The sequence below is a fragment of the Hylaeus anthracinus genome, unplaced genomic scaffold (genome assembly GCF_026225885.1).
Source record: "Hylaeus anthracinus isolate JK02 unplaced genomic scaffold, UHH_iyHylAnth1.0_haploid 27254, whole genome shotgun sequence".
Classification (NCBI taxonomy): Eukaryota; Metazoa; Arthropoda; class Insecta; order Hymenoptera; family Colletidae; genus Hylaeus; species Hylaeus anthracinus.
The window spans coordinates 19462-45404 of record NW_026535066.1 but is presented as its reverse complement, the minus strand read 5'-3'; the positions used below and the strand labels follow the sequence as shown (position 1 = coordinate 45404).

General features: G+C 39.8%; 1 long non-coding RNA gene across 1 annotated transcript in view; it reads left to right on the top strand.

The window, feature by feature from the left end:
- Positions 1 to 24226, top strand: part of LOC128893210 (uncharacterized) — a 36866-nt gene extending 12640 nt beyond the window's left edge. The window contains exon 2 of the long non-coding RNA XR_008461272.1: positions 23967 to 24226. This is a non-coding gene — a long non-coding RNA (uncharacterized LOC128893210). The remainder of the gene's footprint in view (positions 1 to 23966) is intronic.
- Positions 24227 to 25943: the final 1717 nt, after the last annotated feature.

Here is a 25943-nt window from a genome sequence, read left to right as displayed (position 1 = left end):
CGCGGCGTGGATGGAAGGTACACGAAGAATAGAACATTTTGGCACGGGAATTCGTGGTATTTTAGAATCGTAGCACTTATGAACGTGGTTCAGACATTCCATGCTAGTGAAATTTTTGAAAATTATTTGTAAAATTAAAATTGCGTGAAAAAATTGTTCTTGATTATAAATTTTATATATTTAGTCCATACACACATGTACGTTTCTATTGTATGACTTCTTAATCATCTCTCCAGACGTGACCAAAATGCGCAATAAATTTTCAGACCTACCTAAATGTTTAGAGTGTCCTGAAAATATCCTGTGGAACGTTGGAGTGTCTTCAACTGACTCGTGAATTGGTGAAAAGAGTCCTTCTAAATAATCGAGTGGATAAGGAACGTGTGTATAGCGCTGTCTGGTCAGAAATGATAACCTGTGGCATCTCCTCCGCCATCGTATCGTTCTTTCCTTTTTGGCGATTTTATATTATCTGTGTAGATCCAAATATGAGTAACTTGTACAAATTATTTGCTAAAACTGGATAATGTAAAAGTACTGCAATTTCTATGGACAATTCGATTCGATGTCAATTAATAGTAATGAATATAAGGTATCAATTACCTCGAGACAGTAATACATTTTCATTAACAAAACTATCTTAATGAGATGGATTAAACTTCTGTCTGTGATGAATACCTTACTCTACTTCCTAGTGCATTACAGTCAGTGTCTCCTAATGTTTTATTCCACTTGCCCGTACATTGCATTCATTATCTCCTAATACCTTATTCTAGTTGTCTGTGCCTTGCTACCCTTATCTACTGATTTATAATGCAGGCCACTTTGTGGCTTTGACATGCGTTTATTTTTTATTCGAACAATGTATTCTATATGTGGTGGAAGATTTTCGTTTTGTAGGTGTTGGTCATCTTCAAAGTTTAAACGTAATAGTAGCATTTATTATAAAATATAATGTTTATTAGCCTTGAAGTAATAAGGATCCTTCTATTCTATATTCAGGGTACTTTAACGTAACGGATGTACTCAGAATAGTCTCGTGTATAATAATGCGATGCAATTAGTCATACTACAATTAGTCAACGCATAAAGTCAATGTTATAAAATTGAACTTGTGATTCTGAATCATAATGCTAGAAAATAATCCACTATGATTAATGTGTATAATATTATGGTCTTGTAGGGTAAATATATTTTTATTCTATAGCATTTTCATTTTTATGTTACTTAGTTTACCAAAAATATTCTTATACGTGATTCAATTGCAAAACTCTCCTAAAAATAAAGACAAAATATGACCGTATCACTATTTTACAGTCCTGCTACATTCCACGAAGAACGTGTCGTATCTTTTTCTATTCATTTGTCTAAAGTTAATAACAAATAAAAAATATTAGGCCGAAACCTCCCCGGATTGGAGGGCTAGGGGTAAAATCGTTTAAATTAACGAGGGAGCCTGAAACGTTTGAGGCAACACCGATATCGATCAACCTGATTATCAAGTATGCATCAAATGGTACAGAAATATCCATCCAGAAGACGAGACATTAGAACAGCTGTCGATGCTTGGCCCCGATGCGCTCACTATGACGTTCAGCGCACGTGACAGCCGTATGTCACGTGCATGGCTATGTTCTTTTTCGTGGTTTCGATTCGTGGTACACATGCAAATCGGACGATCCCGTGTATTGCGAGTTTTGAAAAAAAAAATAATGCAATGCTTTGCAACCAAATCCATTGGATTAAGGCCAAAAGGGGAGTTCTCGCTGTACGATACGACCGTGGAAAAACTACGAAGCTAGAATCGACAACGAATATCCTGCGAACGAGACAAACTAGCAGAATTTTTTAGCTCAGATATGTATATTTAAGATCGTTGAAAAAGGTCCATATCGTTTGCTTAATATTGGTTAGTCAAGTGAGGAGTGCCATTTTTATTTGATCGTAGAGACTTTATTTCGATTTTTGTCTGGAGATAGAGGATTTTAGTTACAGAATAATGACGTATTGGCTGATCAATGAGGTTGCTTTGCTATTATTGCAAGAGTATATTTAATATGATAGTATTGTGTCCTGGCCATTACCTTTTTCTACTTGCATGTGCTGACAAGTGTTTATTCTACTCTGAGTTACTCTGACCATTACCTTAGTCCTCTTAAATGCTCTTAATCGCTATTGTAATATATTATTTGAATGGGTCTGTTTACTGTGTTATTCCACTTACTTGGACGTAACGCCTGCTTTACTGTACTTCATCATGTCTGACCATGAGCTTATTCTACTTGGATTACTTTCGCCATTACTTTAGTCTTCTCAAATGATTTTATTCATAATTTTAATCCATTACTTGGATAAGTCTACTGTCTTATTCCACTTACTTGGACGTAACGCCTGCTTCACTGTACTTCATCGTGTCTGACCACGACCTTATTCTACTTTGATTGTATACACCATTACTTTAGTCTTCTTGAATGATTTTAATCGCTATTTGAATATATTATTTGAATGAGTTCGACATACTTGATTGTGTCTGACCGTTAGCTTACCCCACTTGCCTTTCTCTGATGACTATCCTATCCTACATTTTAATATTTGACAATTACCTCTTCTTTTTCAATTGTGTCTAATGATCTCATTATTATATTATACTTGCATACACAGACCGTTATCATGTGTGTTTTCACTGCCTTATTCCATTTACTACTGTCTGATCCTTGTCTTATTCTACTTCCACGTACCTGATGATTGGGTTATGCCACTCAAATGTGTCTACTCATTCGCTTATTCTACAATCACAGTAAACCATCGGCATCATAAATGGAGTGCATACCTTTATAGAACTTATTTTAGCTATGTTTGCAAAATTTTGCAATAGAATTCAATTCCATCGTGCAATTGATGATTAAATTCAAGGCGCGAGAAATACGCTGCCTAAATTAATCGTACGATTCGTTTTCTCGCATGGATTTATTTTCTCTCGAGCTCCGTTATTTAACTTTCCTATTTCTATTTCAATCTGAGAATTCAACTGAGAATTGATGCAAGTACTCGTGCAAATGACAAATTCTCACAGGTATCACTGTCTCTCGTTCCGTAGAATATTATTGTCAATTTTAATTCCGCCATAGCGTCCATAAATACGGCACCTTCTCGCGGCCCGCGCCGAGTAAATTGAACACAAACATTAGGTCCGGGAATAGTTAAAGAAGTCGGGAGCATGTTAGTCTCGAGGCAGCAATTCCGCGCGGAAATTGAGGCGGCGCGAGACGAGTCCGTCGCTTAAGAGTTCGCGTCTACGGGAACAATAATATAACGGGCGTTCCTTTACTCTTCTCTCAATCGTCGGCGGTTGATCGTGCGTGCAAAATGACGAGGTTTCTTCCTGCTAATACCCACCCCGTCCCGCTTCGCTCCCTCCCCCTCGCCACTCGTCGTATTCTTTTACGGTTATCGCATCGCCCAGTTGACGATCGCTTTAAAGCGTGCACGATATCTTCGCTTTAATGATCCTCTTAATTGCTTGCTATAGCACAAGCTACTCGGAAGTTTTCACGACGTCCTTACGCTGTACTAGCTCGGAGCTACTTAAACCGAGAATTCTTGCCCGGGATACCCGTTCGCTCGGCTGAAATAATATCATAGAAATTCGCCACGCTAATGAAGAATCTTCGTAGCCCGTGCGAACAGCCGAGGCGGAAAACCGCTCGAGTACAGTTTTGCACGGTATAATGGGGGGCAGAGAGGGGGAGCGTGCCTTGAATGGGGGTGGATATTAGCAATGTTTACAGAAGCGGGCCAATGTTGAATGGAAAAGGGAACTTGAGACGGTATTTATTATTTTTCTGGCTTGCAACTGACACGGGGGAACTTTAAGTCTTTCCTTGGAAGTTCAAAATTTTTTTAAAAATTAAGAGAAGATAGAGAATTTATGTTAAATTTGTGAACAAGCAAAAGTTGGAGGAATCTTGAATTAAATTTTGTCAGTAACGTCTTAAGGTAATACAGTGTGAATGAGGGACATTGTTATGTATATTATAACATTTATATGAAATTATATATTAAATTGCATAAATATAGTAAATAAAAGTAATGATAAATAGTATTAACTCTAATGAATCTACATAATTATAGGTATCTAATTATGCAAGATGTAGAAGTTGAATAGATGGATGAATTAGCGTAAGTATAATGACTTTCCAATTGCCTGACTCACATGAAACAAAATAAATTGAACTTACAGTAGTGAATTAAGATGCAAAAGTACAAAGCAATATTATTTCAGTTCGTGTCTGATCATTACCTTATACAGTTCGGTTGTGTCCGACCATATACTTATTCTACTTTTTCTTCCTACTTGTCGGTGTCAGACAATTATTCTGTTTCACGTATTTGAATATTCATTAAAATATAGCTTTTCTTCTTTATTTCAGAAGCTTTGTCAAACAAAAGTTCTATTTTTTGTCGAACTATCCACCGGACACACCATGATACCCGGTAAATATATTTACGCTTTTCTTTTTGTCGCTTAGAAATATTAATTTAAGGAAATATTCCAAGCGTTTCAATTCAGGCCAGCTTCCACGACGGCTCCGTAGCCGTTCAAGTTTTTAATTGAACTTGAAACTCCCGTGCTCCCACTTTGTGAACATTTGCAAACACCTGGACCGGCGAGAGACGTTCGCTCCGAAATACGCACGAGCGAACATTTCGCTAGTTCGGGCGGCGTATCAAAGCCATTCGTGTTTCTTCGTGCGCGTTTAGCGTCGTGCCAGAGACGGTGCCCGTGGAAATTTTCGCAAATGTATCCCGAATACGCGCGTGGACCGTGGGAAGCGTACGAAATTAAACGAACTTCCCGTTGGAAGTTTCTAAAAAGCCGTTTCTCTCCAAAATGCAATAGGGGAAATATTTAAATTATTCCCGACCTTACTCGACAAAGAAATCTTCCTTTGGTTTGTACTTTACTCGTGTTATCTTCACATACGATATTTCGTTCAATGTTGCGTCTTTTAGAGAAAACTAGGTTAAGCCTGCTGAGGGCGGTAGGTGGTTGGACCTCGATGGCTGAAAGACATTTGTAAAATTGAAATGTTTGTGATTCTGGGCTGCTTTTCAAAGATTCTGTTGGAAGGTCTATGGGGTGCTCCAAAGTGAATCGTGCAATGGAGTGGGAGGATTAGGATTAGGATATTTTCATGCAGAAAAGTAAAGAAGGTCACTTAGGGATGAAAACGTAGAAACAGAAGTGCAATGTAACGATATAAATATGTTAAGTACCAAACGCAAGAAAATTTTAATTTATGTTTAAATTTATTATAACAAACTAATTATATAACCTTATTGTTCGATAGTATTACTTACAGAAAGTTCTAGAGCTACAATGTTGAACTGATTTATAAATAGATATGAAAATATGTAGGTATAACAGTATTTAAAGATTGGAAATTTGTACAAGTTTCGGATCAATGTTTATATCAAACGTAACATGGACGAAAAAAAGTTCAGTATCGAAGTAATTAATTCAACATATATATAGGATATTAACATTTACCAAGACGATAGAAATACTGTAATATGAATAATATTTTACTTTCACAAAACGAGCAGGAGTAATAAGATTATCATTAAGAGCAATTATTCGAGTAGAATTCATTAAAAGCCGTCTGATTTCCAAAGTGATAACAATAAAATTAATAATTCGTTCGTTACTTCCCATGCATTTGAGAGCGATACTTGACACCTATTGAAATAAATCAACAAACTCACCGCTGCTATATCAAAATATTAAAGCAACAGTTTCCCGGTGAACAATGTTACTCGTCGTGCTACGAAATTTCTCTTTCCCGAAGGATGGAGCTTCGAATTCAGCGTTGCATCGAATAGCCCCGTGTTGTTTCTGCGCGCGGTGGGGGAGGGGGAAGGGGAGGAATTGGAAAGCGAAACGTATCTCTTTTCAATCGATCTCGCGAGCTCTTGGAAGCGTTTTCGTATCCGAGCCCCCGTGACGGCCGAAAGCAGACGTCTAAAACTCAGAGAGCGAACGAATCGCCTCGGGCAACGTTGCGGATTATCAAGGAAACGCGAAGGGGCCGATAAAATCGGCGGATGTTGACTACGGGGCCGATCGTCGTTTCGGATCTTTCGCCTTTAAAGCCTTTCGTCGATAAACGGCTAGCAGAACCATCTTCCCAATCGACGTTGCCACGGAATCCCGGCTAACGATATATCCGCTGCATCACGAGGATTCCTAGCTCGAGTAGAAATAATCAAAGTATTGCGCTTATGCTAATTCAGGTTTATTGTAGAAGGGTGTATTGTGTGGAAAAATTTACATAAATTGTTGTAGTGTTTTAGTACGGTTCAAGTTGGTTATTACTAATAATCGAATTCACAATGTCTTTTCGATGGGCGATATGTTTCGAGACGATGACGTATGACATGTGACGTGTACGATGATCATGCCGTATGACGTGTATGAAGATTATGACGCACGACTATTATGATAATAACGACTTAAATGTGTATATTTATATTAAATACATACACGTTGCACGTTCATTCAGACAGACAAATATTGCATACTTCCTCGTTCATAACTAGCGTGGCCAAAACATAATACGACAAAAAATTTCCATGTCGTATGTTTTCCTGCAAAAATTAATCCTGAAAGATGATATCAGCTTGAAGTGAATCTAGAGATTGTAAACGTATGCAGAGTATATATCACACGTGGATGGCTTCATGCAACGTGGGATTATCGAGGAAGTTGGAAGAGGCTGATAGAATCAGCGGATATTGACTACAGCGATCGTAGCACGGGTCGTTCGCCTTTAAAACCTTTCCCGATAACCGGCTGGAAGAATCGTCTTTCGAATCGTCATTGCCTCGAAATCCTCGTGGTCAACGAGTATATCTGGTGCATCGTGTAGATTCTTACGGTCTGGAACGCTCGAACGGATTCACCGATATTCCTCCCCCCCCCTCCCCTCCCCTTCTTCGATACCCTGTGCGCCTCTAAAAATAACCCCTCTAAAGACTTTTCTTTGAAGCTCCCGAAACTCCCTTTTGATACGCGCCCCGCGCGAGAATTTACGACGCGACCGGCGATCGGGAACCGAGAAACGTTGCTCTTGCGTTTCATTGGTTAATGCCACCGTCGTAAAACTTTGACAATTTCTGCTCGTTTACTCTTCCTTAGTGCGAGGGAAATACGCGACGAGAGTACGTTTCAGTGTGTTTTAGTGGGGACACGGCGCACTAAATCAAGCGTCACGGAAACATTGAACTATGTGAGAAACGCGGTTTCCTGGCTGCGATATATTTAGCGTCGAGCCTGTAATTTAATACAGATTGCGTTCAGGATTCTAACTTTTCTTAATCAAACGTGGAAATGTAACATTTACTTTGGGGAGCGATATCGTGGTTCACTCTTAGATTGTTCCGGGCAATTATTCCTTTCTTTCTTTATTTGTGTACTCTTCAATTTCTTTTTTTTTTTTTTTTGTAATATTATTAAAATTCTAATTTTAGATTAACTGGATAACTGATCAATTGGTTGCTGTTATATGCAATGTTTATAGTGTTTCCATCGAGACTTCTCATTTTTAATGGGCGTGACATTTTAAATGACATCTCAAAGCTCTTCAAATTAAAAGAAACTGCAATTAAAAGAGAATATGCAATTTAAAACACCATGAATTTTATCAGCCACTTTCTGAACCATCTACTCTAAATAACGTAATCATCTCGACACGTCGTTCCTACAGTTACTTAAATATTCCACATATATAATTAATTAAATCGTCCACCAAATACACGAATAGCAAAACTAAAACTACTCGAATTATTAATAAACGCGCCATAAGAGACAACACACTTCGTCGCCCGAGTTACGAGCGCGACGCAAAAATCATCGCACAAATCTCTGCCCACGTGGCGAGATGTTAAACGCGCGAACGCAGTTAGCCGTTCGCTCTAATCAATTACGGCTTCGTCCCAGCGGGAGGCGCGTACAATGTAGCGCTGAGAAATGGTCGACGCTCATGGGCGGATGTCAGCGGCGATATTAAGAGATGCACGATGACCTTCGTCATCGCCGTTGCGGAGGCCTTTAATTTCGACCGATGTCTCCCAACCAGCACAAAGTGGTTGACAAATAAACCCGCTAGAGCGCCATTCGAGACGAGAATCCCGCGAAAACTGCCGTCTGGATATCTCTGGTGGCATCTTATGGGTGTGGATGGTGTCGAGCGGTCTTGGCTGTCGCCTCCCTTTCCCCACCACCTAAAAGAAGCGAGCAGAAGAGCAGAGGAGGCGACGGAACGACGGATAAGAGACGCGAGAAGGATCTAGAGACGTGGAAAAGAGAGTTGGGGGCGAGGGAGGGGGGAGGGAAGAGGTGTGCCCGTGTTTTTGACGATAGATAGGGTCGGTTCTAGCATTTTGGCGACACTCCAGCCTCTATATAAATACCACCAGGAGTCACCCCCCCCTCCGCTCTTCCTCTAGCGCGCGTTTCTCTTCTGCTTCCTTGCGTACTCGACACGCTTCATTATTTTTCTTCTTCTTGTTCCCTCCCGTTTCTTCTTCCTTTTTTTTTTCTTTTTTTTTTTTTCGTTTCACCTCGAGTGTCACGGCGTGCTTTTTGCCCGGCGTTAACCGGCCACGAATTCCCACATGGACCGATCCCCCTCCTCCCCCTTCCCCGGACACCGTCGAAACTAATAACGAGGCGAAACGTCGACGACAAACGAGGCGCGCTTTGACCTGATCGATAATGCGTGTTATCTCGGTTCGTTATGTTCTCGTTATATGGTGACCTCCATAAAAATTTGCGACCGAGAGGGTAATTTTTTAAATTTGCTTCTTGACGGCGAGGGAACCATGTAAAGGGATGAAATTTGCTGGAACGCGTTGGGAAATTATTAGGGATGATACAAAGAATTTCACTTTTATTTGTACAGTGAAGTTTGTGATCTTGTAAAATATATCACTAAGTCAGATTTAGTAGCCAACTTCTCAACCCTGCATTGTAGCTGGAGTATCTTTACATCCGCTGTGAATATATTTTATACTTATATTTTTATGTACAGTATCTTTTATACAGTATCTTTATATACGGTATTCATATAACAATATTACAGTATACCATTGATTCGTTATCAGTGTAATGTACTGTGCGGAGGTGAGAAGTTGGATAGTGGAGGTGATCGGTAACAGTTTAATTATAAACTATACTGTAGTGTAGAATTCTGTAGTGGAATCTAGGAGATTATACTGTTACCAGTCAGACGTACTAGCCAACTTTTCGTCTCTGCACAGTACATGTACCAATTCACCATCTTGCAAATTGCAGTGTTGGACATGTACATCTAAAGAAAACGTCAGACGTAACACTCTCTTCTTCCATTACACTCCTAATAATAAATGTATAACATCTCGGCACTCACTCACCACCAAACAAAGGAATCATTTATTTCGAATGGTGCATCGAGGATTAAGCCACTTTGAACAGAGAACGAAGATCAAGATCCGCAATCTCGTCGCGAGCTATCTTCTCGAATGTCACGTCGGAACTTTTTTTCTCTTCGGAGGCACGAAAATCCAGCCGCGAGCTCCATGTATGAAAAATGACATTCCACCGGGGTAGTGAGGTGGGGGGAGGGCAGCCACTTTCCCGCGACATCCTCGATATTCGCTTATTCTCGAAGGACGTAGCTTCCCGCGAAATGGTTGAATGGGTCGGCACAAGGCGCATAGGTATTCGTTGGAAACCGTATAAAGACGTCGCGAAAGCAAGTACACTCGGATCCACCTGGGAAATTTAAGAGAACATTCTATCGCGCAGTTATCACGAGGATACGTCTGGGAAAGGGGGTAGGAGAGAGGGGGCACGGACGACGTTACTGCTTCTTCTTGACCTCGTTCAAGTTTCGCCACGACCCGCACCGTTTTTCAGAATTTAAGCGCGACGTTAAGGTGGTGCTCGTTTTCTTTTCCCGACCGGAAAGCAAGCACTTCCCCGGGAATTTTGTTCTCGTAAACGGTACGATCAACCTGTCCGAGGTTTTTAACAGTGGTTTAACATGGTCTTGGAGTACTGGAAATATTTTTTTTTATGTTGGGAAAGTATGCGGGACCGAGAACATTGTTTGTTGGAAAGAAAGACATTCCTATTTATTTTTCTAACTGAGAAGCAAGCAGTTTCATTTCACGTGAACGGTGCGATCGATCTACCTGAGGTTTTTATCAGTCTTTTTACATATACTCATGGTGCAGAAAATATTTGTTTCGTGTTGAGGAAGTATGTAGTGTCAGCGGTATCATTATTTGAAAATAAATATATCCTCAATGACGAAGAAGATGGATACAAATTGAGCCATGTGGAGAAATTATTTTAAACCCGTCGTAGGTGGATATAGAATTTTACTCTAAGCTTATCAGTAGCGATTAAATTAAATTTATTAAGGGCTCGAAAAAGAACTCGATATTTTCTGAAAACGCATTTGGTAATTCAGTGACGACTCGAAATCTATATTTTGGAGAATAATGAGGACGTAGTTCGTGGCGACGTTACCAGGTTCCTTCGTTCCGTTCAATTAACGAAGGCTCTGTCGTTTTATTAATAGATTTATAGACGCGCGAAGTCTGCAACATGCCAGGGAGTACCGGCTAGGCGCATGTTCTAGACTTTGTAAAAATATTGCTCTCGTAGAGACGTTGGAATGCAAACGTACGTCTTCGAATTATAGACCGAGCAGGTGTGGAACCGTTTCGTCGTTTCGACGAATGACGCGCCCTGGGTGCGTCATGGTAGTCGCGCGAAAACCGAGGCCTCCATTGGCATGGACGTTTACGAGTCTCGTTACATTTTCCTCGAAACGAAGTTTCGTGTCGGCGACGACACCTGCGAAGTTCCTAACCGCGATTCTCATCCCTTCAATTTTACTTCGCGATTCTCGTTATTCTGCTGGCAGAGAACTATGAAATTCTATGAATACATAGAATTGCTCTCCGAATTCAGATTTCAAATATTTTTTAAAATGATATTCAAAGTTTTCAGGTAAAGAGCAGTTGTGCCTTATATGTGTGTAAAATAGAAGAAAGGTCCAAAGGAATGATAATATTATATGATTGTATTGTGTACTTTCATTATTTAATGACTTTCTGTAATTTCAGTTTTATAATTTCATATAACAATTGCATTCTATGTTTCGATATGACATATTTCGTTTTATAATTTCGTTTGATATTTTCACATAATAATTATGTTCTATATATTCATGTGACAATTTCATATAATAATTTCATTTGATAACATCACATGACAATTTTATTCTACATTTTCATTTGACAATTTCATTTTATAATTTCATATGACATTTTCATTTGACAATTTCATTCTATGATTTCATATGCCAATTTCATTCTGCAATTTCATATGACAATTCCATTCTGTAATTTCATTCTATAATTTCACTTGGCAAATTCATTCAACAATTTCATTCTATGACTTTAATCTAGAATTGCACTGTTTCATTTAATTTTATAATTTTGTTCTGTAATTTTGTTATATAATTTCATTGCATCACCCACGAACATTATCAATTTGATTACCACTGCAAATATACTATCAAAACACCTAAGCATCCTTCCTCATTAATGCTAAATTCGTCGATAAACAATACATTCTCATGAATCTTACTTTAATTATTTCAGTTCAATCTTTAATATTTATTTTAAAAATCTCAATACTTATAATTCCACCATTTGAACTCGATGAATATTAATTTAAATCTTACTGAATTCAACTAAAACCGTTCTCGAGCCATGTTGAAAAAATACAATTAAAGATTTCGACGCCACGTATCTTCGAAATCCCGCGTTTTGGGTGCTGGATCACCGTTGCAGCTGGAAACGCTCGGGCGCGTCACACAACGCGGAAATTTCATTAGGCGACAGTGCTAACGTATACTGCGGAATTTTTGCTAATAATTGCCAGACGAAAATGTTCTACAAAGTCCTTAAATTCCAGCAGGGGCACAATAATGCTGTGTAATTAAATAACGAAATTTTCTGCGTTCCGGTCCGCTTTATTACGAAATTCCGTCAATAATCATTCGCTGATCGAATCAACAATTTTCCCCGGGCGAATCGAACCGATAGAATTAATTCCAGCGATTCGGGCGACTGTGAAAAGAACACAATGGACGCGAAATAAATGATCGATTGAAACGGTCCGCGCTCGATATTAATTTTTACGCAGAAATACGCGCCGGGGCCGGAAACAATACCGCCGATTAATTAAATTAAGTATCTCCTGGATGGAATTATCGACTTGGAATACACAAATGGTCACGGAGAATCGGCTCCAATCGCAATCGCGCGGATTATGGCAACGCCGATGCTGTTTCGATAAATTTTTATTTGGATTAATGTTTCGAGGAAGAAATAAACGCAAAACAACTTTGTATTCGTTTGGTGGCGAAGAAAATTTATATCGTCCATTATAAAATGATATTATAGAAATTATAGAGTAAAATTATACAATAAAATTTCCAAATAAAATTATAAGATGAATTCATAGAGCGAAATTATTCCTGAAATTATGAAATAAAATCAAAGAACGATATTATATTACAGAATGTAGTTATAGAATTCAGTAATAGTAATAATAATTCCTTGAATAATTAATTCAACTAATACCTAAACAATTAAATAAATAGCTTCATAACAAAGCAGTATATCCGCAGATCTAACTCTCTGTGTTATTGTAACACCAAGGATACATTATCCCAGCCGTAATCCAATTTTTTGTTCGTCGTCTAGCGTATCCCTGCCGTGTCTCGCAGTTACCCTTTTTCAATCAGTGGCGTGGCTTGAAAATAAATTCGTGAGCAATGTGTTGTCGCTCGCCGCGGGAACCACGACCCTCGACGAAACGGAAAAACACGACGCACGAGCTAGATGTATGGCCGCGAGACCGCGAAATTTGCCAAGAAGTTGGTGGTGTGTTAAGCGACAAATCAAGGCCGCCCGTATTCTCCCCGTGGCAATTTGCGCTCGGGGACGATCTCTGCTTAAGGCGGAATCTGGTTTGTCGAGTGAGAAAATGAGTCGTTTTCAAGGGACGCGCAGTTTGGAAATAAATTATCGCGGGAAATTGTTGGTTGGAATCTTGACTTGTTAAGATTAGGAGTTCAACGAAATTATAATGGCTTATCAATGTAATTCAGATTTTTAATAACATAAACCTTTCCTAGTATACACTGACCGTAATTTGACGTAAAGAAAGATTATTTAATTCATTAATTTTTGTTTACTCCACAAATAACCACCATTACATATAAGATCTGATATATCAGTTTATCAAAAATATATACAAAAAATATCACCACTAATTTGAATTATAAATAATGTCCATCACGCTGATCAGGTTACGACTGCGCACCACGTGTGTGTCTATTGCATGATTTCGTATAACTCCAGAGTACTTCTGTGTATTTTCACAGAGTGTATCAACAAGTCCGTTGACGTACAATTAGATCTCTCAACGTTTCTACCGCGATTGTTGGTATAGCGGAAAAGTGTCTGCTGCGTACAGAGCCTAGATCGATGAAAGATCGATGGAAGATCGACCAGCATCCCGTAGCTTCCGTGGTCGTTCGTGCATCCGGGGGCTATTGTGTTCCGTTTGAAACGCGCGTTAGCATCACGCGTATTAAAATAATTTACACCGCTGTCACGTGCCTAATGCGATGTGCACTCTTTGTTGGTCCAGCAATCGGAGAATTCTCTTTGTTGTTATACAGAGCGATTCAAAATATGCTATCCTAGTTCTTGTTCCTTGAGAGCAAACGTTCAGACATACACGAATTGTAAACATTTGTAAAGTAAACGTGGTCACGAAATTCGTGAAGCGACAGTTTCTGCATTGCAATTGCAAATAAATCAACTTTCCATTCATGAAGTGAGTCTCTTTTAACATTGAACTCGTTATCATTCAAATATAAACGCGTAGCAAGTATAAAAATTGAAAACGAAGATCCGTAAAGCGAACGTACATACGTAAAACGGGAGTAGATACAATATATTCAAAGCGCAATAAACTGAGTGCGTTTCAACCAATGCCTTCGAACACTAATTAGGGATCTTTTAACATTGACCTTCTTGCTGCTTACGTGTAAATCCCTAGCATGCACAAGAATTATAAACGTCGGCGGAGTGAACATTCGTAAAACGAGAGTTGCCTCTCTCCCAAACCAAATAAATCAAGTATTCCCGTAATGCTTTCCCTTCGTGCACAAAGTCGACGCCTTCCGACACTGAGCCTCTTATCGCTCAGCCCTGAACACACACCGTGCCCAAGAATCGTAAACGTGCGTAAAGCGAACATCCGTAAAGCGAACATCCGTAAAGCGAGATTTGCCCGTATTCCAATTCCAAATAAATCGAGCTCGCATCGCGCGATGCCCTCGGCGAACAAAGCGGGCGCATCCTAATTCGATATTGAATCTTTGCCTCTGATCCTCCCCCCTTCCATTCCTCCTCTGCCTCTTTGCCACGGTTTCAGAGGGGGCTTTAACGTAACAACCCACGCGCCTCTGCGATGGTAGGACGTCGCTGAAACGACTGCGTGATTACGTGGTGCTTAAAAGCCGCTCGTCCGTGTGTGCGTCGGGTTACGTTATTAAGGAAACACCGCCGGGCAAAATGCCCGGACAAAGGAGCACGGATAGGAAAATGTTTGAAAGGACACCAAAGAGAGACAGAGAGACACAGAGAGGAAAAGAGAGAAAGAGAGAGAGAGAGGGAGAGAGGGAGAAAGGTAAAAAAAGTGCCTCGAAGCGAGGAGGAACTCGAGCGGAGGCGTGCTAGGCAAAGCAGCGATGATCGATGACTCCATACCGCCGCTATTAGCATGACAATACGCGCGTCTGGGCACCCAACGTCGTTTCGTGAATGCTTTTCGCGTCTTTCGTCACTCATTGTTCCCGTCGCCTAAGCGTTGGTCGCGTCTAATGCTCGTTTCGATCGAGATTGGTCGTGCGAACTCTTTGAAATGGTTCGCTGGCCTTGAAAATGGGGAGTTGGCAGTTTGAGATAATCTGGGTTGAGTATTTTAGAGATTGTGGAAGGAATTGGTTTTTAACCGACTTCGAAAAGGAGCAGGTCACTCGATTCGACATGTATATTTTTTTTTCATTTTTCTTTTTTTTCTTTGGATTAATTCGTTGTCAAAGTGAAAGAATAAATTTGTCTTCCTTTTCCTTTTCGAAGTATGAGTTTTTCGATGCTTCAAGCAGAGTACTGGATTTAGCTCGTGATATTGCGTGCTAGGATGACGAGAAGCTGAAGATCGGGGCAAAATATACTTGTACCATAATTACAGTTTATAAATAATATTGACAGTACAGGTCAGCACTCCAGAAGAAAATCCCTCTTGTTGGTATGATGCAAATGCTTAGAAAAATTATTACAGCAAACACAATTTTTATTCTCACACGTTTCCATCATATTTTTAACGAAGCACTTGTTTATTAAACAGAGAATTATCGAACACTTTTTGCCAATAACAAAGTTTAATAATATATTTAATGATAAAATTTTATGCCCTCAACTGCCACTCATGTGAAGCATTTTACATAATCGTAGAATTTCACATTATAATGAAAATTCATGAAACGTTATTCTGCTACTAATGTAAATAAAATAACATGCATATTAGGACTTTGCCAGTGTATACTCTACCTGCCGTGTTGAAGGTTTGTTTAACCTGCTATTGAATATATGGTTAAATTAATCCCCGAATTATATAACAATTCAGTAACAGGATATTTTGCAAACAAACTCTAGAAATATTTGTTCCTACTTGAAAAACTTCTAAAGTTCGCCGCTGAATTCTTCCAACTTGGAACGTGGGAAGTTTATCTATACGCGTGACGCAATTGCCGCTCTGGCTGACTAATGCATAACATTTCTACTGTCTGTTTCATGCCAGTCAGTCTTATTTCAAATGCTACTGTTAGTTCGCGCACACGGCCGTATCTGTACCAAGATAAATAGGGCCCATGCTGTATGCTTCATCCACTGAAGACTTCTAACATGGAGTCAATGGAGCTCCGTAAAATGTTTGCTGAGAATTCAGTGCAACAAGAATAGAAATACATAATAAAACAAATAATAGGGACAATGACTATTCGTAGAAAGACTTGTACTGTTATGAAAATACATAAATACATAAATTATGCTCATCATAGAAATTGTTTGTTGAATTAGATTACAAAAGAAAGCATTTGTTAAGATATTTAGCGTAATATTTTTGAAACAAGTTAATTTTAATGGTTACGTTGTTCATGTTATTTCTTTAATTTAATTTACAATAACAGGTGGTATTGTAATAAATCATTCGACTGTCCACTTGGAAAGTCTATTAATTATTACAATTATATCTATATCGTAATTCTGAAGCAATTAGACTTGGCATTTCAAACAGAGTTTATTATCTGTCCTTTTGTAAAATTAGGTTGAAATTGTAGGTGGACAGGTTGAGTACTTTCGTTGCTAGTCGCAGGCCTTGGAGGTCTGACTAGAACGTCTGACCCAATACGACTGGTAATTCCACCCACGACTGATCTCTTTCTCCCAGCAATACCTTCGACCGTGAATCTCGTCCTGCGCCACTTCGCATTCCATTTCTCTTCTCCAGGCTAGAGCCTGGAATTATTCAAGCCTGGATTTCCATTCCTCCGCGGTGCACCAGGCACCTTCGAAAAACTCAGGTGTACGGTTTCTCGAATGTATTATTGAAGATCTCGATGTGACCTTCAATAGACCAATGTTCGATTGAGAACGTTAATGTAATGCTGAGAATATCGATATAGAATTCAGATTTTGAATGTATTAAAGACAACTTTATTACACGATTAAAAATTTCAATACCAGATTCCTCACTTCAAATTAGAATTAGAAGTTTTCAATATTAAATTGAGAATTTCGTCTAGAAATACACAAATCCGATGTGGGTTTAAAATAAGAATCTGAGGATCGAAATGAGAATTTTAATGGACGAATGAAACTAGTAACATGATATAGAGAATTTTAATATAAAATTAAAGATTTCATAATAGAATTCAGTATTTTCTTACGTCGCTGAAAGTATCATAGAAATGTTTATTTCAACTTGAAATCGAGAATTTCGATATAAAATTGAAAATGTAAAAATAAACACCAAAACTTTAATATAAAATTATAACTTAAATATTTAACATAAATCTGTATCAGCCATTTTCTGTCCACCTGTTCAAGCCTTAACCATAACGCCTGAGTAAACACGATTACCACTTCCTCGACTCATCTTCCTGCTTTCCACCGATACCTTCAACCCTTGAATCCTCCGCCACTTGGCATTCCATTTCTCCTCCCCTGTCCACCAGGAATTATTCAAACCTGGATTTCCATTCCTCCGCGGTGTACCAGGAAGAAATCAGGTGTTTGGTTTCTCCTGAAGGCTTTCCACGAGACTTTTCTTCTCCTCGCTGTCCATCGTGAATCACGAGATTGAATTCGAACCTGCTAAAGCGTCCTATAAAGCGACGAATGACGCGAGCCTAATTACGCGCTAAAAAGCCACCCTGTCGTCCTCCTTGGTGGTGGGGGGGGGGGGGGTTAAGAAAGGGGACAAGACGTAGAGGGGGCGATGAAACGAGAGTCGAAACACGAGGGAGACTTTTCGTCTTGTTCTTCGTCCGTGCCTGTTGTTACCCGATGCCGCCGATGTCTGACAACTCCTGGGACGTCTAATCTCCGTGGTTCCCTATTTTTAACACCATCGGGGCGCGTGTCGAGTGAGAACGCGGAATATGTCGGAGCGGGACGGAGGTCGCCGGTGAATTATCGTTGGGGCTGCGCGCGAGCTCGCCTCCACTGACAATCGGTCGGCCATCAATCACCTGGGGCACTTCCGTTTTGCGGAGGGCGAGCTCTTTCTGTCGCCCCACGAGACAAGTTTTTAATGCACTCGATTTTCTTTTCGTTAGCGCCGACGTAACTAGCACGTCAAACAGAAAGAGTCGTTTCGACGTGGGGACGATTTTTTTCGAAGGGGAATTGTGGTCTCCTCGGTATTTCTTTCGTGGCGACCTCGACGATGTTACGTGGGGGATCTGGGTGTTGTAAGACACTCGTTGATGGACTATACTACGTGTACGAGTCGTCATGGGTATCTGGTTTTTTAGGTTTCTCGCCAGTTTAGGCGGGCATTTAATTTAGTTTTATTTAGCGTGCAACAGGGGGTAATGATTAGCAGACAAGATTGCGGGTTTTAATATGAGATTAGGAATCGCGATGTTGGGGAATATAGTTTAAAATTAAAAATTGTAATAAAAACAATGGAATTATGTCGATATCAAATTAAGAATTTCTGTATAAACTAGAGAATTTTAATACAAAATTGAGAATCTGTATATCGAGTAGAAATATTCTTAGACTTGAAATTTATCAACGAAATGTCTGTAAAATATGGCGGATGGTCTTTTCCTGAATGCCATCCTCAAATAAAATTATAAATACATTCTTTTTTACCCATCGGCATTCAAAATAATCACACCAATCTTTTCCCCTTAAATTATTTCGAACGTTCTTCTCACAAAGTAACGCACGAACGAAAAAGAAATTCAGAACAGACTTTATTCCAAGCAAAACAAATGATTTATTCCCGCGTCACCGTAGTGCAAGAATCGCAATTTGATTTTCCTTATCGATACGGTGCCCCGCCGTTGAGCATGAATCACCATTTTTACGACTGCGCTCTTTGATTCGAGACCCTAGAAACGATAAAGAGAATGGAAGACGAACTACAAGTGGATGGAACACAGAGAAATGTAGCGGAGAAAGAGATACGACGAAGGTAAGGTCGAAATGGGGGACTGAAACGCGGAAGAGCAAAAAGGGGCTAAGCCGTTCCCGACTTACCTACTATAAATTGAAGAACTCCGACCTTTCGGGGTACACGGGGGTCGAGCTTCTAGGGAATTATTTAAATCACCCCCTCCCCTCCCCCCCCGGAAGCCTCCTTAATATTAAAGCATCCCTGTTGCGAACGATGCACGAGACGTTGTAACAAGCTGGCGGAGTTGTTGTCTAAGGTGGTTGAGTGGTCGCAGAAGGTCGATAATAATTGATGATCAATGAGTACTCGAAGCAGTGGTTTGCACTTTTATTTATTTCAAATAATTCGAAATCAAGTTCGTTTTTGTTCATCTCAAATGATTTAAACGTATAGCCTGGATTATTATTTTTGACCTTCATTAATTAAAAGTTTAGTGCAGTTATTCGAAATCAAATTATTATTATTAAAGGAAACAAGAGTTGATATTTATTCTGATATCAGATCTCTTTTCATGCGGTTACAAAGGAACAAATTAAATACAAAATAAATTTCACATGGTAAAAATAGAAGGTCGAAACTTGCTACGGGCAACCCTCTCGTTCCAAATTATTATAAATTCCAATCTAACCATTATTCGACAAAACAAATACGTCTCGTTAGACTGCACTAAAAGTCCCTTCGAGTACTCTAACTTTCATTTCGATCAGACTATTTATTTCCATCCAAAAAAAAATTACAAAGTCGATTCCCAGCCTCAAGTACCAAACTACCCTCTCAAGATTGGTCCTTTTACTCTCGATAACAATTTCAATCGTAGCCATTTCGGCGCGTTGAATTCGCAACGAAGACACCTAGCATAAGTGGCAGCATGATAGACCGCGAAAGATCGCGACTGTGTCGCGATATCGCATCGAGATTACGGGATTTATAACACTAAGGAGCGTTCGACGCTTTCCGTGAGTAAATAGGTCAGTGCAGGTCGATAATTGGCTCTCGTAAATTCGTGACTGGATGCTAGTCGATTTTAATGGCAGTCGGTGGCTTCGCCGACGAAAACTGTTCGATTCTGCGCGATCTGAAACCGTTGCCTACGCCGTAAATCGCCGTCGGGTCATAATTTCTTTAGTCCCATCGTTTCAGTTTAACTCCTGGCTGCGTTCTGTAACTGTTCCCGGGTACCCTCGAACGACACCTTTAAATCATCCGAGCGTTTTACTGCGTCGCAGCGTCAACCGCTGCTACGCCAAAAAGTGCTTTCGAGCCAGTTTTGTCATAACAATGGCTTGTATTTATAGCGAGGACGATTAGAATTGCTTAATACAGAACGAAGTGGAATGCTCGCCAGCAGAGCCGAGTAAAATTTAGAGGCAGATATTTCAAATGCGTTTACTATTTTAGACAATTGACGCTACATAGTTTCGCCGAAGTACTATTTTAAGTCGCAGGGGAAATCTTGCAAGGTGAAGTGTTTTCATTTTGACAAGTTGAAGGGGCCAATTAAATATTGTACTTTGAATATGTTTCTTAAGTAATTCTTCATTTAAATGTACGAATTAAGTAACTCTTAAATGCAATTATTCGCGTAAGTTCGTGTTGCAGACTGAGTCGATATTTAATAAAAGAAAACTACAGAAATTTTATAGTGACGATATAATGACTATCTCTGAAAGGTGGGAAAATCACGTAAAATGATAGAGATTACATTTTTTTATAGCACTTAAAGGTATGTTTCACATGTTAATTTGAGTAGCAGAAGAATAAGTGGCATAAACATGTGGGACGACCCTACTATTATTAGTTTCTATCTAAACTGAAAGTTGCACGTTGATATCGATTTTGCATTTCCCTTTCAATATAATATTATATTTCGAAATCGATATCACACTGAAAAATGCTACAATAAATATCAATTTTCTATCGATCTTCCAACAAGCAACTGTCCTCCTAACAATTCCATTTAATTCCCTCTAAACAAACACTGTAAATAACGAAGAACTCGATTTCCTTTTTACTCAAACACATCAAGAATCACGAACGCCATAATCTCCCGTAGGATTATAGCTACACCTAAACCCTCTCCCAAAGATACCGCGCGAGGTGCACCAACCCGACGACAAAGCAATCCACGCGAGTCGCGCATCGTCCGAAATGTGAAATACGCGTTTCACCCACGAACTTGACAAAGTAGCACGCGAGGCAAACAGCGCCATTAACGCTGGCCAGAGCTCTTCCGCGATGGGTGGGCGACTTCCGTTACGAGAACACAAACTACAACCCGGTTCCGAATCTTTCAAGGTTTCCGATTCTTGCCAACTACTCCGCTCCCGCGGCGTAATGCACGTCTTTGAATCGTTTAGCCGGCTAACGTTTCTGCGCGCACTTAATTTTTCTGTACCGCCGTTTTGCGCCATCTATCTTCCCTAATGCCCTTCGAGCTGCACGGCAAGAAAACTCGGAGCACGGGAAAGTTAATAAATTTCCTGGTGGAAATAGAGTGAAACTTGGACAGCGGTTCATTTCGAGTGGCTTAATGGTTGACGCGTTGATCGACTTTGATCGATTTCAATTAATATCTCGCTGCAACGTGATTCTTTGCACGCTGCGGACTTCTCGTTGTAATTGATCGATCGTCGTCGGTCGACGAATCCTGAATGGGCGGTCGCGAGTCGACGGTTGACTTTTTTTTAGAAATTCATTATGGGCGAGAGAAGTATTATTGGCGACACGTACAGCTAGGTTAGGTCTTTGTTTAATTCTGTTTAAATACTTGGGGGTAGTTCGACAATATTCAGTGATGTATGTATACGAGAGATTATGAAGTTTCTAAGTTATTAAGTTTCTAGTAATGAAGTTTTGCTGATCTCCTTTAGGCTTCAACTAGGATCCAACTAAGAATAGTATAACGATAGATTAAAGCAATATTATGTAATAAGATTGTAAGTGAAAGTGGAAGCTATGTAACCCTTAAGAGGGCATTACAATAAATACATGGATAAACAGTGATAGAAGAGAAGTGCTCGAATAGAAACTAAATAGTGTCCCTATGCAACATTTATAAAAACATCCCCTTCTTTTTTACCATTTCCCAAATTACCACTGTAAAAGGTCGTGCTTCAAATCACAGTTCCGCTCCTAAAATCAAAGCGTCATGTCTGCTTTACAACCCTATGTCACAATTCCTCACGAAATCCTTGTTTAAATCACCCCACGAGCCAAAGGTGTCGACTAATCACCAGACCAACCTCTGTTCAGTCCGAAAACGAGGCCTAAAAGGGTGGAAAGGGCCCGGAGAAGGGGTCTGGTAGGTTTCGGGCGCGGAGTTTGACACGTAAATTTATTCGAGCATAACCGATCTGGCAGACGTTCAAGACGGACGCTCCACCTACCCCGGGTGAAGCCCGCCGCTGTTTTACGATCAAAGTTCAGAACGACATTTGCACCGAGGCTCTTTCGCCTCGGTTCCGTGGCCGATGCCGTCGTCGCCTTTGTACTATTTCTCCTTCGCGGTGCTTCCATTCCGACCTCCGTCCCTTGCCACGTCCCCGTGGTACGCTTCGGTGATTCCTGGGAGCGACTACGAGCGCCGTTTCCGTCGTGCTTGCGAGCACAGAATTTCCATCTCGATAATCCTGACCGGTGTTCGCGTGACCTCGACGAACCTACCTCCACCCCCGGTCGCAGGGATCGACCAGGGAAGGACCGAATCGACGTACCGACACACGGGGGTCGTCCGTTGCTTCGGGAATCTCGTAGCCGCGCCGACGGTTTTATTAGCCTCCTCAGTTACCACTGCGGCTGAGATAGGAGCTGGGGATGGGTAGTGACTTTAGGTGCCGGAAGAGGTAGCGTTTCTTGAACTTTTTCCACTTGGTGCGGTCGCGGGATGAAATTGTCGGGGATTCCTAGTTCTAACAAATGTCCAGGTACTTGGAGGTGTATTATGAGTGGTGAGAATTTTATCTTTTTAGGATTGTCAATTTATTTTTTAGATACTCTTGATTAATTTGTGTATGTCACTATGTATGTAGAAAATGAATTTTTAATTATCTACCGAAGGATATTATATTATAGAGGTGCATTATAGAACGAAGAAAAATAACTATTCATTATTCTCTTCATTTATTAGTGATTTTTTTAAATGTACATCGTATGGATGTATTGACAATTTATTATACATATCAAGTAATAAACATTATGTATACTAAATTGTCAATATATGTATGCCCGCTAGATGTTACAAAAATTACAAGTGAATGAAGAGAATAATGAATGCATAATAAATTATCAATACAAGACAATTATTATTTCAATTATTTGTACTGTCCTTTTTACTTAACGTTATTTGATATACACAACAAATAATTAAATTCTATTCTACGCATGCAAGATTAAAAATAAATATTCCAAATATATATTGCGATACATCATTCATAAAAAAAAAATTATACGATATATTCCCTAAGCGAATTGCCCTCATACTCGAACGAGATCGATGTTTTTAACTGGAAAAGTTTCCATGGCATTGCCGTGACGTTATCGCCGCTTAATTAATATCCCGATTTAACGAGGCGGTCTGAAGGGTCGAATAAGAAACATTTTCGACGAGACGAAATTTTAATTGCGACCGGTGCGGCGATTAAAAAAAAATCGCGTACCCAACGCCGAGTGCACTCGCGTTACCGCGCGTTTACTTTCGTTCTTGAGAATTCGCGTTGCAAAAAGTTTTCGTGGCACCCTTTCACTTTTTCCCAATCCCCTCTTTCCTCATTCCTCTTTTATTCTCCCTTTCGTGTCGTTTCGTAACTGCGGCCTGCGGAAGTTGAGAAACATTCGGAATCTGATATGTTCAATTAATTGACGCTCGTTTTGAATGTTTCTTGAATTTTAAATAAAAATCTGGAAATGAATTTTTGAGGAAAACTATTATCAAATGTGTCTTCATTGGAAGCTTAGTATTCTTGATTGTATGCGTTAACTATGTTATTGTAATTTATGTGAGTGTTACTTTCGTGTTTCGATTTCATGAGTCTGATGTTCTTCGTATATTAACTGACAACTTTTTTCTTTTTTGTTGTAGAGTGACAACGGGCTAGTGGACACAGGTCCAGGTCGAATTAGCAGCATGACAGCCATCAACTCGGTATGTAATTATCAAGGTCTACCAGACATATACAATTATGTCATATGTTAAGTCCTAAATCAAACCAATGACAATTGGACTCTACCATGTTAGGTTTCTAATAAGCAAAATATGGGAGACTTTAAAAAAGTACTTGAGCAGGGATTTCCATATTGAATACTGCTACTAATCATATATAAAAAAAAAAAAAAACAGAATTCGACAGTCTTTTGCTTAAAAATTATTCAACACGAATATCCTTTTTGGCAACAGGCCCAATTTTTACAGAGCACTTTCTAAAGTACTTCGTTACTCTTCGTCATTAAATTTTTGAATTGGAGCTCATTAAAACTAATGAAACGCTCAAGTACAGTTAAATAGTTGCAACGAAATTATTATTTACACCTGACAGCAATTATCTTCCTCAACGTTGATTATTATATGATTGTTATTAATGCACTTCCTTCTTAGAACTGTTTGCTTTATAGCAAACTGTCTCGATATGCAAATATTGATTCGGCCGTACTCCTTCACACTAGCCACGTTAGCATGAAAAAGGGCGACGATAATGCGTCCATCCCCTTCGAACGGTGTTTCATGAAATATGCAACTAATCGCTCCTTGTAAAAGGCACGTACTATGTCCGTCGCTATTAATAATCCAGCGATGTCGCCTACACGACCATGTGGATCACTTCTTGGAAACTAAACATTCATTATATCGTTGAGTAACCATTGTTCTGCAGTTTTCGCGATTAAACCGATGCCTTCGTTGATTTGCTGGGATTAAAACAGTAGTAAAATTATACTTTCCTTGTGATCACGAATATGAAAAGAATCTACGTGCAAAAATAAGTGAAAAACGTGTAATTAATTTTTTTCGTACCAGGTGTTGTTTCTGAGAAAATGAAGCCTGAAACTGTTTGGGGCACGGAGCAAGCTTCGTTAAAATTTTATTGAATATACGCTGTTGGATATGTCCGCAACAATTAAATAAATCGGATACAAGTAGAAATTTACATTGAAAAGTATTACTTTTTGTAATCAATTTTGCACCAGTTGTGTTTTGAAAATTATCAGTCACTCCGCGCAACTTCAAAATCGATTTTCTTGGGATCGGACCCTCGTATGAAAAAAATTTATTGCACGTTTTCTCTTCAGTTTCTAATGTACAATTCTATTCTTCCGTTAGTTTGTAACACTTGTCAAACTTATTAGATATACTTATAAAGTCATATTTTCTAGCCTATTCCAACAGTGTCCTACTTTTCACATTTCAAAATGATAACATTGTTCATGTTTCACCAAAAACCAGTAGCCAAACACTCGCACGTGAAAGGGTTAGGGTACCCTGTACGCTATCCATAGAAATTCCTCATTTGCCAGTCAGGGTCTCGCGATATGGAAACGAGCCTGCGGCTTTGGGGAAACGTAGGTGGCGCACCTCGTGGGAACGGTTTCCCGGAACCGTGCTACGTATTCGAAGGTTTTACACGCGCCGGTACCAAGACTCTTTTTCCCACCCCGGAGATCTTGGAATTCGTGTCCATCGAGACGATGGCGCGCACGGATCGATGGGAATTTCGTTGGACCTTTCACCGAGCTTTTGCACCCAACCTTCCACCTCCCCACACCCTTTCATTTTCCTCTCGATTCTTCCTCTTCGATTGCCGCGTTTCACGGAATTCGGTGCGGAGGCACGTTTCCATGAGTTTGTTCTGTCACGGGTTGTGGACTCCTTTGTCTGGAAGAAACGCCGATTCGATCTTCCGTTCCCGTTCCCGTTCCCGTTCCCGTTCCCGACGACTTTGCGGCGTGACAGGGAAGGGGGAAAGGACGATGGAAAAATCTATTTCGTTTTTGGTCACAGCGTGTAATTTACTCGACGTCTGTCTATTTATTTATGTGTATATTCAATTGTCTATCTATACATCTA